Below are 6,868 nucleotides of genomic sequence, written 5' to 3'. Positions count from 1 at the left end.
ATATATTAATTAGAAAAGTAATTTATTATTTATATTAACTTAAGTCATACAAATTATTTTAATTCTATAAATTTTTATATATTTTAGATTATTAATTTAAATTTTTATTAAATATGTGAAATATTAGTTGCATTTTAAAATTTTAAATATATTTTTAGAACAATATCAATTTTATAAAAATAGAATTTGTATATTAAATATTAAATATATTTTAATAAAATAAAATAAATTTAAAAATATAAAGATAATTTTTATTTTTATTTTTATTCAAAGAATGAGGTGAGTGTACGTGTGCTGGGATAGAATTAGGAGAAGATTATGAGGGGTCATGACCTTCTGTCTCTGTGAAAATTTTATTTTTCATAGTACTTCTAAATATATATATATATATATGTATGTATTATTTTATAAATAAAATAGCATCTTAGTATAAAAGATATATACTTCATTCTTTTCTCATCTTTTATTCTCTATTATTTTTCTAGAAAAAAATTTATTCATTCTATTAGAGATTGTTTATATGATATTAAAATTTTTTTATGTGTATATGTATAATTTATATATCATATTGTACATATATGTGTATTTGTCTATACGGTAAAAAAATATTATTTATCTTTTAACCCCTGTAGTAATAAAATCCTAATTTCATCTCTGTATGAGAGAGAGAGAGAGAGTACGTGCAAGGCCATCCAATTTTTTTTTGAAATTAAAAAAAAATTAAAAAAAATAAATTTTAAGTATTGGCCAAATAATTTATTATGGTTTAGATATATATGGCCATCCAATTTTTTTTTGAAATTAAAAAAAAAGTTAAATATTTTAAAAAATAAAATCATTATCTTAAAACATAAAATAAAAAAATATTTTTTAAAATTTTTCTTTAAATAAAATTTTAAAAAGAGTTTAGTTACGAGTTTTGAAAAGAATTTTAAATTAAATTTTAAGTTGTGTGTTTGGTTACACATTTAAAAAAGAATTTTGAATTTTGATTTTTTTTTTATTAGAATTACAATTTCAAAAGAATTTGGTTATGAGGATTTTTATTAGAATTTTGAGGTGTGTTTTTGGTACCCAACAACGGCTATATCTTTTTATCCTCCTCTCTCCTCATTTGCGATTAAAGCTCACATCCCGAACCCACTTTCGCTCTCTGAACAGTTTTGGTTAGGGTTTCTCTCTCTCTCTCTAGAATCGACAGTGAGAACCCCTCCTCCTCCTCCACTTTCTTCACATTCCCAACCAATCCGCCTCCATTCCTCGCCTTCTTCGGCAACGGAACCCCCAATTCAACGTCCTCTCCGTTCTCTTCTCCCCAACGATAGATCCAGCATCGTCCCCCGTCAAATTATGTGAATTCACCATGTCTCTCACTCCATAAACGTTGAAGATTCCCAAAACGGCTTCGAAGAAAGAGAGATTTGAAGAGAAACCTGCACAGAGAAGAGAGGTGAGAAGCCATGGGAGGGCAGGGAAACCCTAGAGAGAGAAACAGAGAGGGGGAGAGAGAGAGAGGGGGGAATGGGGGAGGGGAGAGAGAGACGTTTAGGGGAAAAAAAATTTAAAAAAACGATTGGGAGGAAATCGCTTCTTCCTGCTGTGGCGGCATCCACCCGGATGGGGATTGGGAGGTCACGGAACATGTCCATTTTCGCCACAATTGACAAGGTTAGTAATTTTACATACATAATATGTGCTATATATTTACATATATACATATTAATTGTGCCAAATTTAGTTGTTTGAATTCTCAACTTGTATCTGTAGAATTTGTGTGAAATTCGTAAATTCCCAACTCTGAAATTGATTGCACTGTGGTTTCCTTTTCATTGATTCATTTATTTATTTTTCTTTTTTTCTTTGTGTCTGAAGGCAGTTTTCAAATATCTTTTATGGAAGATGTTAAGTATCAGTGTTAAGTATCATTGTGGCCCTCAATCTATGTCTTGGCTGTTTAATTATCAGTCTTAAGTATTTAAGAGCTTGTTTAGTACATGATGTACGTGACGACTCTAGTTTTGAATGATTCACCATATTAGATGTCTCTATCTTTTGAAATGATCTTTGTTTAATTTGAAAGTGGTATTGCATTGCAGTTCTCTTTTTAGTTTGGTTTATACATTGTTTAACCCACATTACTTTCATATTCTGATCTGTTTTAGTGGCATTTGTTTCGTGTTTCTCTGGTACTTTAATTTTTTTTATTTTTTTATTTTTGGGAATCTTGAAACATTTATGTTTTTCATCTCAAAAGAATGATATGCTATGATTCTTTGAACGTTTTGGCTCATACTTGGCTGTTGAAGCTGGGGAGATCTTTAATTGTGCTGTGCTTACAATACTAGGCAGCATAGCCATATCATTGTGTTATTACTGCTTTTTTATGCGGAGGAAATTATTTATTTCGAGGCCTTTCTAGTTATGATTTTCTTATTTTTTAGATTGTGCTTTGATTTTCTGCATACGAGAATGGATACTATGCCCTGTTACTTGTATGGGTTATGATGTGGGTAATTTCATCCAGCAGATCAGGAAAGCTTTTGATCTTTGTTTTTATTTTTGTCTAATTTGTGTTCACTTTGATAATTTTCTCTGTTGACCATCTTGATGTTTAAAGTGTTGTTGTTTCATAGTATTAGTTAAAATGACATGAATGAAAAATGTTGTCTTCTAGTATTATTGTGAACATTCGAAGGGTAGTTTTTGACTCGCTAAAATGAACCTATTAAATTCCACAAATAGGGTCTTGTACCATGTTAGAGTTGTGCCGGCTTTTGTGATTGATTTTTGTGAAAATAGAACTGCTCTTTAAAATGCCATTGTTAGTGAGCCCCTCTTTGATTCGCACCATTTTGAATTTTTTTTCTTTTTCTTTCTTTCTTTCTTTGTGTCTGAAGGCAGTTTGCAAGTATCTTTTATCTATGTCTTGTTTGTTTAATTATCAGTGCTAAGCATTTGAGAGCTTGTTTAGTACATGATGTACATCGAATTCTGTTCTTTTATTTTTTTAGCAAGAGAAAAAAAGCTCGATATATATATATATATATATATATATATATATATTGCATGAGAAGAACAACATGCTTTGTCCTCTTTTTGATAACCAAGTCTATTTATTTCATCCATGAAAGCCATTGACTTCCATTCTTAAATGAATGCTCAAGTTATGTTGGCTTTCATTAGTGGGAGTTTTCAGAGGCCAACTGTTAATGGTGGACTGTGGAAGCATATGTGCCTTTGTTACTGATCTGTCTAATGTAACTCATGCTGTATTTCCATTTGCATATGAAGTTGGCAACTAAGATGTAGTGACTTGTGACTCCTCCCTCATCCTTGTGTTGTTTCGTAAATAATCCCACATTTGGTACTGCAAAAGTTGCTCAGAATAGCTAATCCCACGTGACCCCTTTACCTACATATGAGGGATTATTTTGTCCTAGGAGTGGGATAGTTTAACCGGGGATAACTCTTTTGCATGTGAATGACTAAAATGCCTTTGCCTGGCTTACACATCCAAACCGAAATCAAACATAGCCGGTGTAAAGTGGTGACTGTGCTCCTTTTTTTGGCACCTTTCTAATATATTTACTTGTCAAAAAAAAAAAAGGGAAGAAGAAAGAAATGGGCTGAAGTCTTCAGTGATTTGTTTTTGGTGATGCATCTAGGAGCACAACAGGAGAATCTTTAATGGAGGTGTAGTTTTTATTTTGGAGTCGAAACATTTGATATTGATCCCTTTTTTGGATTACTAATGTGTTATGTCTTGATATTTTGAAAATTTCCTGTGTCGGCATGTTCGTATCATGCGTAGTTTATGGGCAATAACATGATCTTTACTGGTTTAGATAGTCTAGTTCCTTGAGTTGTTGGAGCTTCTGTATAATGGTGGCCCTAATTTTGTAGGTATCTCTTTTGAAAATGAGACTTTAAACAGTATGGTTTCAAAGCTTGGTCATATATGGCAATAGTGGACCAGAGTGATGGTCTCTATATTCATTTTAGCAGGGGAATTAGACAACGCATTTGACATCAAAGTTTCTTTGAATCTATTTTATCTGCACAGAAATGAAAATTCTCTTTGCATGGAATTAGCTGAATGTCTTTGCTTTCTAGTACAATAAAGCTTGGTTGCAAAACCAAAATGCTGATATTCATAAAAGTAAACTTTTCATAAAAAACTGAAAACTGCTCGTAAAATGTTTGGGATGGTTATTATTATTATTATTTTGAATTTATTGCCGACAGCAATATAGTCTAAAAAGAACAAAAGGTTATTATTCTTTTAGCCTTATTGTTGAGTTTTTAGAACCCAAAAGCATATGCATAAAAAATTCTCGAATTTCTTTGAGAATAAGTAGATAAGGAGAAGAGGTGAACCAATATCAGAATAACTGGAAGATCTTTTGGAATATTAGTTTCTAATTGCTATGACCTTTATTTTGAATTGTTTTACTTGTGTTAAAATGTTGAGTTCATATGACAATGTTATATTTTGTCTATGATTATTTTATAGTACAAAAGAATATTAGCTTTGAAACTGTTCTAAGTGTGCTTTTGCCGTAATAGCGCTGTTGGAAATTATTTTAATATGCATTAATGAATCTTCTTCTGTGCTTCAAGTGTTCACCTGTCTTTCAAAGTTTTTTTTGCTATTTCCATTGCATTTGTGGCATGTTTACTAGATATTCCTTTTTCGGAGTCTTTTTAAATGTCATGCTGCAACAAAATTTTGATCCTTGTGCATGATATTGCATTAGAAAGCATTGCAATTTTAGGCTATTGACCTTTGTGGAGATGTTTTTCTTCTTATTTTTGTGTCGATTTTTAATTAAGAATTTGGATTATCTTCTTTATTTTTATTTTGTATATTCTTTTCAATGATGACCAAAATTCTTTCAAACCTGATAGTCTCTTGTACAAACTTTATGAGAAAACAGGATTTTATAACAATGGAAAAAGGAAATGACAACTGCAATTTCATTTTTAACATACGGTTCCCACCATACTTATAAAAGTAGCATGTGCAACCCTCTTCAAATTCTTTTGACGACAGAATGTTCATTTTTTTGGATGTTGTACCAGTCTCGGTTACCATCCTTGTGCTATGTCTTGATAGTCTTCTTCTTTTTTTAATCTTCTTTCCAAGAGGATGAAATAATGAATAAGCTGCCCATCTTTTGATTTGTCCTTTGAATTTTTTTTTTGATAAATAATTTATCCTTTGAACTTTTCATCCTTGAGATCCCACTTATCTGCTAACTGGGGGTTGAAAAGTTGCATGGCCCATGGTTAGCCAAATTCTCCCCATGATTATTCTTAGATGGATGACGGTGGCATGAATATGCAAGTGGTTATTGGATTAGGAGTTGTTTCTGGATTTTATTTTTTGTTTTGTTGGAGATGCATTTTCTTTCTGTGTTTTCTTACTTGTAGAGGATGCCTCACCCTTGCCTCTTTTTTGATCTATTCAATAAATTCTGTTTTTGCTGATACAAAAAAAAAAGTCCTGTCATTTGAATTCAGAGGTGGTTGATTGGTTTTGAATGGTATAATTTCTTCTTATCCTGATGTTTGTTGTTTTTTACTGTCTGAGGTGCATTCTTTACAGAAAGCTGTATAGGGTACAAGCTTCAGTTCACAAGTCAAGCTCACTTATAAATGGTGTAGAATTCAATTTATTTGATGAGCTTGCTAAGGCTTGGTTTGGCTTAGTAAGCTATGATTGCTTTGATGGTTTTATTTATATATTTAAGTCTTTATGTGGAATTTTCTTTGTACCATTTAAGTAGGAAAAGATTGATGCTACTTTTTTGCAGTGAAGCATTGTTGGAGGATAATTTAAGAGCAACCCACCACTTGCCTTGATGAGTTTGGATCATTGAATATTAAGCAAGATGAGTCAGTTTATTATGCTAACATGTGCTAGATGAAGGTGAAGGTTCCCACTTCATCTAGACTGTAAATGAGATGAAGCCAGCCAAGTACAAGGAGCTTGAGCTTGGTTCAGTAGCATAGGAGCTAGGCTCAATCTCAGCTTAGACTTGTTTTGACAAGTAAAATTCATACAAAGCCGGTTTTTGGAGATAAGCCACTACTAATTCGATATTTCCTGGAGACGTTTCTTTGATTGACTTGAGTGTAGTTTTTGATTCTCTCTTCTTCTTCTTCTTTTTTTTTTTTTTTTTTTTTCACTTTTTATTTATTTTTTTACAAGATGTAGTTAAGAAGTTTAGCTTTTCTCTGCTTCTCTTTCTTTGGCTTCTTGCTTTGCACTTCAACTTTTCAATGAGCATCTTGAGGGTCCATTTGATTAGAGTAAAAAATATAATGGAAAACAAAAGTGATAGATAGTGAAGTGAAAGAAAAGGTGAAAGGAAAATTTATTTTCTCGTTTGCATTTGGTTTAATTTTTTGTGAGAAAGTTACAATAGTTGGCTACTTTAATGAGAGAAAAAAGTGACTGTATTTTTTTGTAAGAATCTAGAAGCAAAGTTGCCATTCTGGTGTGGGTTGTATAAGATATTTAACTTTGTTGTATTTTCCACCCTTCTCCTGCTAAACAAATACATGAAATTAAATAGTTGAATTTTTGTTCTCTTTCCCCATCTTCATCCTGTTCAAACTCAGTCTGAGTGATTGTATGTTGTTTCTTCAGCAGTCACTTGCTTTGCTGACATCAACTGTTCGTTTGAAATTATTTTGCAGTTGTATCCTCCTAATGATTGGCTAGTGGGTTCATCCTTGCCCTCTAAATTCAGCCCAACCATTATTGAATCAGCACTCAATGAGCTTACCCCAAACAATGTTAGGTGAGTTCATTGCTGCTCCGAGAAGCTCTAACTTACTATATTACTGATACATATGCTAT

The 6,868-nt window shown here is 31.9% G+C and overlaps 1 pseudogene across 1 annotated transcript in view; it reads left to right on the top strand.

The window, feature by feature from the left end:
- The first annotated feature begins 1,078 nt into the window (after positions 1-1,078).
- The window catches only part of LOC114319936 (protein kinase and PP2C-like domain-containing protein), a 50,412-nt pseudogene continuing 44,622 nt past the window's right edge, over positions 1,079-6,868 (top strand). The window contains exon 1 of the transcript XR_014358631.1: positions 1,079-1,668. The product of XR_014358631.1 is annotated as a protein kinase and PP2C-like domain-containing protein (transcript). The remainder of the gene's footprint in view (positions 1,669-6,868) is intronic.

Source organism: Camellia sinensis, unplaced genomic scaffold (assembly GCF_055761805.1).
Source record: "Camellia sinensis isolate YWXY unplaced genomic scaffold, ASM5576180v1 Unanchor3, whole genome shotgun sequence".
NCBI lineage: Eukaryota > Viridiplantae > Streptophyta > Magnoliopsida > Ericales > Theaceae > Camellia > Camellia sinensis.
Note: the sequence above shows the minus strand (reverse complement) of the source record. Positions and strands in the feature narration are given on the sequence as shown.